Source organism: Fukomys damarensis, unplaced genomic scaffold, assembly GCF_012274545.1.
Source record: "Fukomys damarensis isolate Sample0158 unplaced genomic scaffold, DMR_v1.0_HiC HiC_scaffold_37, whole genome shotgun sequence".
Lineage (NCBI taxonomy): Eukaryota > Metazoa > Chordata > Mammalia > Rodentia > Bathyergidae > Fukomys > Fukomys damarensis.
In genome coordinates, this window is record NW_022900949.1 from 54375790 (window position 1) to 54389015 (window position 13226).

The following is a 13226-nucleotide window of genomic DNA, read 5'->3' on the forward strand; positions in this document are numbered from 1 at the left end:
ACAAAAAGAGTTAACTGGGCTGAGGAGATCACCAATATTTTGGCTCTGGCCCTCCAAGGTCATCAAAGATCCAAGGTATGAAGGAACCTTTTCTACAACACCTTGCGTCTTTGGTTAGTCACCCAACCTCCTGAACAGGGAGATTGCTGGACACCAGAAGACAAATGTAATGTGTGCTAAAGGAGGGTCACCAGAAAAATCTCCCATGCTTTTACTAAAAGCACCATGGTCGAGCAAGACCGGGACCCATCCTAACAGCTGACACTGGGAGCTGAGAGGCTGTATTACATGGTTCCAAAATAATGCCTAAAGAGACTTAACTGACCTTGGCAGATAGATAACAAGAAGCTCATATTGATTAACACAGGTCTCACTCTAATATGGTCTTAAACACCCATCAGAAAAGAATAACCAAAAGAGACAATCAATAAACAGACACTAGTGACAGACTTTTGAGGCCCATTCTCCTCCCAAATATTTCTCTTGATTAAGACACCCATTCCCTATAAAGGTTATAAATGTGTTAATATGGGTCTGTACTTTTTCTAGAGGGCCTGAGGCCTTCCCTTATAAAAACAGAGGGCTTCAAAAGTGTACAAGATTTTATTAAAAAAAATTCCAAGGTTTGGTCTGCCTCTCTCCATAGACAATGACAATGGGCCAGCATTTATAACAGGTTATATAAGATCTAGCTAAACTGTTATACTGCTTATTGACCTCAGAGTTCTTGTAAGGTTAAAAAATGATAAATTATACCCTTAAGGTAAATATTGTCAAATAACACCAGGTTATGAGTTGATCGGCTCCCTTTGACCTTCTTTTAAATAAAAAATACCTCAAGTCATACTGGGTTCTCCCCATATGAAATCTTGTTTGGAAAGCCACCCTATATCTTAAGAGACTTTATATATGAAAAGGGCCATATATAAGACACTTGTGGTTACTCCCACAGCTGATACAGCTGTCAAGTTAACTAAAGTTCAGCTACCACCACTCTAAAATAAAACAGGTCTATCCAAAACACTTCATAGACTTTGACTCCAGGAGACAATACACTCAAAACCCTGCTCTAAATTTAAGTATTGCCCAGGATCCTTCACCACCATCCAGTCCTGAGTCAGATAAACCAACCTAACTGTTTAATCTAATCCTCTCACAGGATATTGTGACCCATTTCACACTACAATAGCCATTGATATCCTAAGTCTTCTTATATTAATACTTCTGGGACTTGTCCTTGGGATAGGATTGGCCACAGTATCTCCTCCCAATTATAATTTTACTTCCAGGTGTTTATTCTCATTGACCTATTACCTCATAATCTCATCCTTTGACCTTCTTAATTACTGGAAACAATAATGGTTCCGCTCCTGCTCCTGTTTTCTCTCCTAAACCTTACCCAAGCCGATAGACCCCTGCTATATACCTTGACTCACTCCCAGCCTAACTCAGCCCTCCTTCAGACCCAGGTATGATCTCCTAAAATCACGTTCCAGGCCACCTTATGCCAGTTCTTTGACCAAATCATCAAATTCCTGCCTCTCTTCAGACTGGCCCACAGCTGATTTCTGCTGCCCTTTCCATATCTACCTATACAGTTGCCCCCTGTGTTCTCCATCTTATTCAATCCCAGGTCAGTCGCCTCTCCACTCAAGTCTCCTGACAGATGACTCACCAGCTGATACTTCAGGCCAGAGACCCCAGTGAGACCACCGTGTTACATGACAGCCAACCAACTAACCATCACTTAGATCTCGGCTCAATTTAAACATTTTCTAAATGATCTTTGGACTGATATTCTCTGGTTTACTCCCCACCCTCCTCCTATTACCTGATAGCCAACTAGATCACTAATACACAGCTCCAAAAAACTTTATCAGATTTCACCCTGTCTGAAGTCACAATCTTTACCATTGTTCTTGTTCTTAACAACCCTCCAATCAGTCCACAGCCTCATACAAATTATCTTCTACTCTCCCCTCCCTCATTAACTGATTTGTGTGCTTGGACTTTTCTCAGGAAGCCCTACCAACAATTCCAATGATAATGCTGCTGCTGTCAACAATTCCATGTTCATAAAGGACAACTCAGCCAGCCAACCTCCATGCCTGCCCCTAGGTTGACTCATCACCCCAATTCCACAGGAAGTAGTTATAGAAGACAGACACTCTGCCCCTTTTCCATCTGCCCATGGATATGTTGGCTGCCAATTGTTATCCAAAATCAAAGAGTGGGGAATGTTAGGGAATTGATCATGTTAAAGTGTGCTGTGATGCCGCCTCACAGGCTGCATTCTCCTGATACATCTTGGCTCCTAAAATGACCTCATGTCCTTATCTCTGGTTTCCCTCCCCCGCAAGGCCACAGTGGTCCAGGAAGTTGAAACCTGTGTCTGCAGGATTGGGCCCATAAAAGCAATCTGGCCTGTGATAGGTTAAAAGTAGCTCACTCCTCATAAATAAGCAATAGCCCACCCCAAAACTGATAAAAGAACCTTCCTTTCTTTATTCTCTCTCTCCTTCTGCTTCTTCCTTCTCCTCTCTCTCTCTCTCTCTCTCTCTCTCTCTCTGCCTTTCTGCCTCCTGCTCGCCTCCCTACAATAAAGATCTCCTGCCGGACCTCTCGGTGCGTGAGTGGCATAATTGGGTAAGGGGCACCGAAAGGGCACCTGAACCCCCTTTCAAGGTCACTTTGTGCAACTCTGACTGTTGGATAGCCTTACCTGGGATACTGAGAGCTGTACTAGTCCCCAGCAGCAGGGCTGAGGCCCAGAGTGAGGCCTGGAGAACAAGACAGGCCACTGTACCACACCTGTGGGAGACCTACTGAGCCTGGGGAACAGGAAGCTAAAGCTTTCCCCTGGGGGAAGCCCTGTGACCCGTAGCATATGGAGTGTGAAGCAGGCTAAAATGGTTCCCTAAGGCCAGGAAGACATTCCTTGCTGTGCTGAACAGAAACTTTTCTCCTGCAGGCCCTGCTCAGTTTCTGAGAAAGCCTTTTGAAAAGCTTCCAAAGAAGCCTTTTGAAGGACTTTGCTCAAGCCGTGCAAGGTATTGCTACCTCGCTGCATCTTCAAAAGACTATTCCACCTTTTTATGAGTCCAGCTGCTTCTGGGTGATGAGGAATATAGTAATGCCAGTGAATTTCATGAACACAAGCCCAGTGCCTCTCTTCTTTGCCCTTAAAATGTGTTCTTTGGTCAGAGGCAATTCGATGTAGAATACCGTGACAGTGGATGAGGTATTCTCTAAGTCCATGGATGGTAGTTTAGGCAGAAGCAGGGATAGCAATCTATACCCAGAATAGGTATCTATATCAGCAAGGACAAAGTGCTGTCCTTTCCATGATGGAATCAATTCAATACAATCAGCCTGCCATCAGGACACAGTTTGATCACCCCAGGGAATGGTGCCACCTCAGAGACTCAGCAGAGGTCTCTCCTGAGGGCATATTGGGCACTCAGCAGTGACCTTATTGAGATCAGCTCTGGTGGGTGGGTAATTCATGCTGCTGAGCCCATGTGTAACCTCCATGCTGCCGCCATGGACACTTTGTCTGTGGCCCTACTGGGCAATGGTGAGTGAGTGAAGAAAAAGATTGACTGCTATCTACAGAAAGGGCTATCCTATCCACTTGATTATTAAAGTTTTCGGCTAAGGTCACTTTGTGGTGAGCATTTACATGGGATACAAATATCTTTACATCCTTTGCCCATATGCAGAGGTCTATCCACACACCTCTTCCCCAGGTATCTTTGTCACCAATTTTCCAGTCATGTTCTTTCCAAGTCCCTGACCATCTAGGCAGACCACTGACTACAGCCCATGAATCAGTATATAGTCACATATCTGGCCATTTTTCCTTCTGGGCAAAATATACAACCAGGTGCACAGCCTAAAGTTCTGCCAACTGAAGATTCCCCTTCACCACTGGCCTTCAGGGATGTCCTGGGAAGGGATGGAAATACTACAGCTGTCCACTGCTGAAGAACCATCCATAAAGCAGGCCCTAACCTTCTCTTTCTCTGACAGCAGATCACATGGTACACCGCAGGAAGCCATAGGTACATGCTGGGAGACGGAAGGCATTATAGCGCGAGCAGTAACTATGGGCATCTGGGAAACACTTCACATAACTGACTTGTGCCCTCTGGACCTGTTCTGGCTCAGTTAAGTATGTACCACTTCCATTTAATGATGGACTGTTGCTGCGCGTGGCCAACTTTATGACTTGGTAGATCACATAATACCCAGTTTGTGATAGGCAGCTCAGGTTGCATGGTAACCTAGTATCCTACAACCAAGCATTCAGTTTCCACTTAGACCCAGTAGCAGGCCAGCAGCTGCTTTTCAATGGAAGAATAGCTGTCTGCAGATGACGGCAGAGCCTTGCTCCAAAATCTTAAAGACCTCTGCTGCAATTTACCTATAGAGGTCTGCCAGAGACTCCAAAGAGCATCTCTATCTGCCACGGACACCTCAAGTACCACTGATCTGATGGGTCGTATGTCTCTGGTGGCAGAGCAGCCTGCACAGCAGCCTGGACCCATTGCAGAGCCTCTTCTTGTTCTGGCCCCCACTCAACACCCCTGCTTCCCCTGTGGGTTTGTGGGTAGTTAAGGTGTGTGGTCAGAGGTGGTTCCTATTTCTAGAGCCCTAAATCTAAGTCTGTGCAATCTTCCTTTCCCACTGGATAATATAATGGGCCAAGAGTGGCTGCAGTGGGAGGTACCAGATCAGATGAGCGAGAAGCTCCAGGGACCCTTTCTGCCTGTAGTACACTGAGATGAGTCTCCTCTCCTGCACAGGAGAATGGCTTCTTCGGTTCCTTCCACTCCAAGAACTTTCACTACTATGTGAATATTTTCACATTCCAAGATCTGTCATTTTGGGAACATCATCTAGCCTTTTTTCAAATTCTCATTTTATCTGAACTTTTGTGACCTGGAGGGAGAGAGAGCCCAGGCTCTACCCTTACTCAATGCACAATTCTGCCCATAATAGAGATGACTCTATTTGGGTTAGGCCTCCAATCCCACAAAGAAATCAAACATAAATCCCACATCTATGAAGATGCATAGCTTATTCTGGGATCAACTACAATTTGCTAAGCTCAGCTGCTCTTTTCACCTCTCAGTAACATTTTAACCCCAGTACGACTCACCCCCATTCTTCTGGAAACTACCTCGTTGCCTTTGCTGCATATTCCAAGAGAAAGGCTCTATCGAAAGCGTTCACAGTGAGAAGAGAGCATCCCAGCCAATTGGGGCAGGTCCTATTTGGGCGTGCGATTCCATGGAAATCACTCCATGCACTTTCACCTGTCCAAAGGGTACTTGCGTACTCCTGTATGTGCTTATGTTTACAAAGCAAGGTGTTTTTTCCTTTGTACTTTTGCTAGAACAACATCCTGGAGTAGGCACTGAGAACAAATTGGACCACAATTCTAGAAGCAGGGATGGGGGAGAAGGTGAGGCAGTGCTCACATACGGAGCACTGTCTTACATGATACTCACAATAGTCCTGACGCTAGGGGAGATTTTGATGGTGAACCTTCTCTTATGGTTCAGATCTAAAATGTTCCCCAAAGACTCGTGTGTTTGGAAGGCGATGGGAGCTGACTTGCTGCTAGGAGGTGGGGTCTGGCCAGGAGAGACAGGTCATTGGTGTGATCTGGAAGGGTTTATCTCCCTCCCCTTCACTCTCTTCTTCCTGACCACCGTGACGTGAGCACCTTTCCTCTGAGGATCCTTCTCCATCCCTTTTAGGCTTGGAGTCATCTGACTGTGGACTTAAATCTCTACAAACTGCAAATCAAAATAAAGCCTTTCTTTAAGTTGCAGGTGTTGGGTATTGCGTTTCAATGGTGAGAACGTGACTGAAGTACCTCCCTGGGAGGAGGGCATGGCTCGGAACTGTCTAATTCATCAGGTCAGCCAAGGAGCTCAGTGAAATGCGCCCAGAGCCCACTGACCATCCTGCAAATGGGAGGTACCCAGAAGGGATGCTGAGAATGGGTAAGTGGATACAGATATGAAAGGCAGTGTGGGCCGAGAATTCAAGATGAAGCTTTCCGAGCAGAAATCCCAGAGAATGAACACAGCTGGGTACCAGGCAGGAGCCAGACAGATGTGTGGCACCTTAAGATCTCCCCACTTCACCCAGCACCCGGGGACCAGCCAGACTGGCCTTTCTTACTTCTCCCTACTTTAGCTCCCTGTTTAAGGGGACATCCGGGACCACAGGGTTCTCTCAGCCTTCTGCAGATGAGTTTCCCAGCTGTGCGTTAAGATTCTAGAAAGCTCTGGAAAGAAAGAAACATTCGACCAGTGGTCCCCAGAGCGAGGTCCCTCTTGATGAAGATGCAGACTCTCAGCCCCAGGCCAGACCCAACAAGTCAACATGGGGAGCGGGTGCTGAGCCCTCTGTTCACTATGCCTCCAAGGGGGATCCAGACAGTCCACCAGGCTGGCCTTGAACTCTCTGTGTAGCTGGGGCTGGCCTCCAACTCACAGGAATCCTCTTGCCTCAACCTTCCAGGTGCTGAGATCACAGGCATGCACGCCAGATACTAGAATGGAGGCCCTGTTGTGAGGTGTCAGGAGTTGGCTGAAAGGCTGCCAGGTGCTGTAGCCTGCTGAAGGGGGCGCCATTCCTGGAAGCACCGGGTCACCTTCCAAGGCACTTCTGAGACACTGCAGGTGTTAAAACTGGGAGAGTAGGTGTGACGCTGTATCCATTTAGCATGGAGCCATCCAAGATTTTTTAAAAAATTAAAGTCCCCAAATATTATTGTTGGGCGTACTAAGGAGGGCTCTAGTGTGGTGCCTTTTATACAAATATTGTGAATCACAATAACTGTGTTTGTCTTCGTTTTCCTTCAGCAAACAAGGAAACATCTGGGGGATGCTGCATTTTATTTACTTTTGAATGACCATCATAATGGTGGAAATATTTTGTACGTGATTATAGAGACCTGGGGCTAACACGGTGCCCCTGAGAAGAAGTAGGAGTTAATTAGTAAATTACATAGACATTCCCTTAAAAAGACCTTAACTCGTAATCCTTGTGTTTAAGTGACATCACCTTGAGCATCTTGCTTCTCAATAAAAGGCAAGATGAGGCCACAAAGGAAGGAAGGCAGCCCCAGGAGAGGGGCCTGACCTGACTATCTCAAATGATACAGCTTTCACTGTGCCTCAGTTTCCCCTTCTTTCTCTGCCTGAAGGAGGAGCTGAGAAGCCGGGTGTGGCTGTGGACTCAGGCCTCCAGTCTTTTCTGGAGCTAGCCCCTCTTGGGCGGAAATATCTAAGTGGCTGCCATAAGCGTCTTGCCTAAAATGTCATATTGATTGTGATGCATGCACTTAATGCAAGAGAAAATAGGGGAGCTCATGTGCAATGATGATAGAGCGAGACAGGAGGAACAGCCCTGTTAAAAGCCTAATTAGCAAAAGGCTGACCACCAAGCAGGCTGTGTCCACAAATCTCTTGAGAAAGAGGCATTTGGAGAAGATTCTACCTTTCAAGGGTGGGAATGAGAGAAACAAAACCTATGTTTGCACAGACACTTGTAAACAAAGGTTTCTAACAGCTTTATTTGTAAATAGCCAAAAGTAGGGACAGGGCACACCTTCAACAGCTCAGCCCCCTCTTGGCCCATGCATGGACCTCCAGCCTCCCTTCACTTTGAAATGGATCCCATCGTTCCTGGGTCACTAACGCTTCCTGCAAAAGCAGATGCTGCAGGTGCGCCTCCTGCAGAACCACAGCTCCTGGTGCACAAGAGCCCCACTCCCAGGCAGCTCCCATGTGGCACACCAGGTACGAGATACAACCCTAACCCACTTGCTGCATCCCTACTTCTATGAAATATGTGAATGATAACAAAACGTGTTGGCGTTATTCTAGGAGAAAAAAAGAAGCGGAAACAACCTAGATATCCATTGTCAGCTGAATGGAGACAAGCTGTGGGGCATCCGAGAGGTGGGTGCTACTCAGCAACATAAAGGAGTGAATGACACGGTCAAAATGCAGGTGCATCTCATAGTCGATTGTGAGGGGAATAAACTGGGCAGAAAGGGTACCTGCTGAATGGGTTGTGTTAATAAAACTCTAGAAAGTGCAAACTAACCTGAAGTGACAGCAGACCAGGGATTGTGGGATAAGGAGAAGCGCAAGGAAATCTGGGGAGTGACAGACATGCTCACTGTCTTGATGGTGCTGATGTTTTGGACGGGCTCAGGACACAGCACCCTGCGTACTGCAGCATGTGGTACTTGACCTGTTTGGACGAATATTTTAAGCCAAAGGAATTTGAGAAAGCAGCAGAAGCTGGGAGGTCAAACCACCCTTTTCCGCTCTCAGCCCTGCCCTTCTCCCCTGAAGCAAGTCACGGGGTCCTCCTGGGAGAGCTGCCCTCCCTGTACCCCGAAGGAAGCCATGTTCTTACCTCAGCAGCCTCATAGGGAAGGATTCCAACCCACAGGCCTCGCACGATAACTTCAGTTTATCACCGGCTGACCTTTGTCCAAGGGTGTTTCTGCTCAACGGTGCATTCTTTGTCCAATTAGCACCTAAAAACACAAGCTTAACTGTTTCTTGGGGTCTTCATTTTTCTTACAAAGGCTTCATGGGATAGAAAACCTTAGTTTGTGTGCTTTTGTTGATCCATCTTTTGTTTTAGGGCCGTCCATCATGAACTAGGATAGATGAAGGAAGGATGCTTTCCTCCCCTATGGTTTCATGAGTGGCCCATGTATCACCTTTAATTGTACCCTGAAGTATATACAGTGTACTGTACATTGATAGCATCTCCATGAAAATTTACAAATATGGATCGCCAGGCCTGGGATGTAGCTCAGTGGTGCCACCACCTGCCTCACAAGCACAAGGTCCTGAGTTCAATCCCTGGTACAAAAAATAAATTTAAAAAAAATATATATATATATATGTATGTATATGTTAAATGAATTAATGAATAAATGATTGAGTCTCAAAAATATAAATGTTGGATTGCCAATTCTGTTGAGCAACTGGTTACAAGCAAGCACAAGGCCCCAAGTCTGATCCCCAGTACCAAAAAAAAAAAAAAGAATGGGAAACTGGTTCCTGAGAGGGAGAGTTATATTCCCACACTAGCTAGGGAGTGAGAGAGGCAGGATTTGAACTGACCACGCTCTTTTTACACCAGATGCCTGTATCCATCCCTCACTGTTCTTTTTTTATCCTCTTCAGACCACTTGAGAAATATTTACCATGTTTCCATTTGAGGGGTTTCCACATCTCATTAGTTGTCTTGAGGACCATGCAATACTTCATGCCGATCAGGTATTATTTAGTCACTTGCTCCACCATTTTTTGTACCTTTTGAGAAATGGTGATGCTTGTGGAGCCCTTTCAAAGTTTATTTCTACTTTCCACAAACCAACACATTTTTCTTTCACTTACTATTAAACGAAGATTATCCACTGCACCTCTTCCCTGGAGTGAGTTTTTGGCCATTTGTGCTTTAGGGAAGCGTAAATGCTGAGCCATTCTTAGATCTTAGGTCAGGGATCAGCAGAATACAGCCCCGTGGTGAAATCAAGTATGTTTCTGTATAGTCCATGATCTAATGGCTATGTCAAATTTTCTAAAATTATGATAAAATACACATTACATTTACCAGTTTAACCATTTTAACTGTGTAGTTCAATAGCATTAAGCATGCATCGCTGTTCACATTGCCATGCAGCCAGCTGCCAGAACGTCATCGTTACGCAAAACCGTAACTCTACACCTGTTAACTCTTCATGCCTCCCTCCTCCCAGCCCCCAGCTGAGAATCTCCATCTGGCTTCCTGTCTGTATGAATTTGACTACTCTGGTTACCTTTTCAAATGGACTCATATGGTGTTTTTCTTTTTTATGACCGGCTTATTTCATTTACTATCGTATACTCAAGGTCAGAATGTGCTTTCTTTTTAAGGTGAATAGTATTGCACTGTACACCTGTACCAAAATTGTTTATCAATATGTCTATGGCTCACTTGTATTAGTGGACATTGGCAGTTTTCTTTACAGCTTTTGCCTATCAAAAACTACTTCACCATGAACATGGGTGTGAATAGCTCTTCAAGATCCTGGTTTCCATTCTTTTGAATAGATAGCCAGAAATGGAATTGCTGGATCCCATGGTAATTTTATTTTTATTTTTTGATGAACCACTCTCTCATTTTTCATCGTGGCTGTGCCATTTCACATTTCCATGAATAATGCATAAGGGTTCTAATTTTTCTACATCCCTACCGGCCTTCATTTTCCTTCTTTGTAGTAGCCATCCTACACATTTTTAAACGATGTTTTTTTAAAAAAAAGTCAAAAGAAAAATAATACTTCACGACATACAACATTTGAGTTTCAGTGTCCATGAATAGTTTTCTAGGAACACATCCGTGTTTATTCATTTACATATTGTCGACGGCTGCTGCTTCCTCACTACAAAGGCAATCGAGTAAATATCTAGTGCTTATAGCAAAAATTTGCAACACTGCCATAGGGCCTGGATCCTTCCCCAGGTATGACAGCGGGCCAACGTGGACAGATGTCTGACAGCCACATACTAACGCACATAGCTGTGAAATCTGTGCCATTTATGTGCACTCGCCCCGCTTGCAGGCCCGATGCCACATCCTCAGTGAAGATCCTGTACTTCATCTTAGCTGTCTGTCCCTGGCAGGCTCCGGCCAGCATGTCCTCTGTCCCTTCCACAGTGCTGGAACCCACCGAGGCTCTGCACTCCCACCTCCTCCAGCATCTGCCTCAGGACCTGAGCTCTGCTTCCCCTGGCACTGCCCTGAGAAGCAGGTGACCCAAGCTGAATTGCAGGAGAATAAGGAGCAGGCAGGTGCATTCTATTCACTCCTCCCAAACCCCGGATGTTCTGAGGCCCTGCGGTTGCATTTAGATTGGCCATGACACCCGCACCACTGAGGCCAGCTCACAAATGCACCATTTTTTGTCTACTTTTCAGTCTTCAAAGCCTTTTCCCTTACTTTTGTGGTGAGGCCCACGGTTCCTCTATTGCTGCTTGACAAAGTTCCAGCAATGACAGGCCTCGGGTTGAAAACATCACTCCGGCTTTTATTTTTGCTTGCACTTTTGATTGGCTTAACTGTAATTACGGGAAATTTGGTTTTAGTGAGGAGACCTGTACAAGCTGCTTCTGAGAAATATGAGTCAGTCATGTCAGTCATTGAACCCCTAAATGTGATCCCTGATCCGGGGGCTTTCTTTGAAGGGGTTTCCAGTTTTTCAGTATTTGAGGGGTTCACTCTGACAAAAGCCCCCCAGCTTTCTTCCAAGTGTCCAGTTACTTATAGGGATCCCATAAAGGTGCTCAAAGATTTGTGGTGGAGTGATCTCATGGCCACTAGGCAACTCCCCCTTTTCCTCCACCGGGGCTTACATAGATGGAGTTAGAATGGTGTGGAAAGATGAAAAAAGAGTAAGATTAAAATTTACCCTTTGTAGAAAGAATGAAATGTTCAGGAACACAGTGATGTCTACGCACTAAAGAACAAGTAAATACTCTTGTCAGGCAGCTGAGTGGTTATTATAAAAAGGCTTACTTACGGGCAAAATACTTGCTTTCTGACTATATAGAATAAAAGTTTAACCAAGAAGTTGAGTAATCACAATAGTTCTTTATTAAAACCTAGAGACCTGCTAACAGTTGACCACAATCTTTCCATTGTTGCCAAAATAGACATATGAACTTTGAAAAATAGAGGCAAGCTTGGATTATTCTTTTAATTTCACTTTCATTTACGCCTTTACTAGGAAATTGCTTGATTAATAATAATAGCTGAGGCGATAGACAAAATGTTCCCAGAAAGAACTATAATTAAATACATATGTGCTGTAGTTTATTGGAAAATTGATCTTGAAAGTTTTTATCTAGAAATTGTAAACATATGCCAATTTCCGTATGCAGCCTCTACTATGATATAAATAAAAGTCCTCCAATGCTGGGAAGGCACAGCACCTCATCCCTACAGAGTGTGTCTCCTTCCTTCACAAGCGCCCACTCCAACCCTCCTCCTCAGGACCAGAACTCTCCCCGAGGCTGGACCCCGCACTCCTGCTGCTTGGGCTTGTTGGTTCTGATGGTCCTTTCTTGAGAACCTAGACTATGACACCCATTACAAGTCCTTTGTTTGCTATAGTAATTTCCCTGATGATTCACAAACCTTTACTGTTTTGCAGCCTTTAGGTACAAATTCCCTATGATGAATGTTATCATAATGTATGTACCAATAAATGTTTTGCTAAAAGAAGGGGGGGGAATTTGTCTCAATGCATATGAAACATGTATTTTATGAAATACCCAGAAATATTCGACTGAATGTTGTGTTCCTAAAAGTACCATATCCTTCACTTTTTAGCAAACAACAGCAACACACATGTTAATTTTTGATATAAATGATACAGCAGAAATTGCTATTAAAAATTCATTTAGGACACATTTGGATGGGAAGGGAGATCGTATATGACAAGGCTTTTTCCAATTACTCATACAAAAATCAACATAACTAAAAGAAGAAAAATGAGCAAAGAATATACTTAGATTATAGAAGGGGAAATATGGCATTTTTGCACATGGGGAAATGCTCAATTTTTCATGTAGTCAAAATGTAAATTCAGGCTGGTAATGTAACTTGGTGGTAAGGCTTGTGCTTAGCATGATCAAGACCTGGCCTCACATTTACAGTGATCCTCCTGCCTCAGCCTCCTGAGTGCTGGGATTACAGGTATGCACCATATTACCTGGCATAGGTTCCAACTTTTAACACCACAAAAAAACCAAAACCAAAAAAAAAAAAAAAAAAGACAAAACAAACAATGATGAGATAGCATTTTTACCTTATCAGTTTGGCAAAAATAAAGTCTTAAAAAGTTAAGGTATAAAGAAGTATTTCAGAAGTGTTAGAAATATGTGTACATAGCGGACAATTTTTTTTTTTTTTTTGGCACCAGGGATTGATCTCAGGTCCTTGCGCTTGCAAGGCAGGCCACCAAACCGCTGAGCTAAATCCCCAGTGAGGACAATTTAATAATACCAACTCAATTATAAACATATATCCTTATTGATTAAGCAGTTCCATGTGGATATTCATTCTATGAATATCCAGATAGATGTATGTAAATAATCACATATACAAGGTTATTCTGTACAATCCTGTAA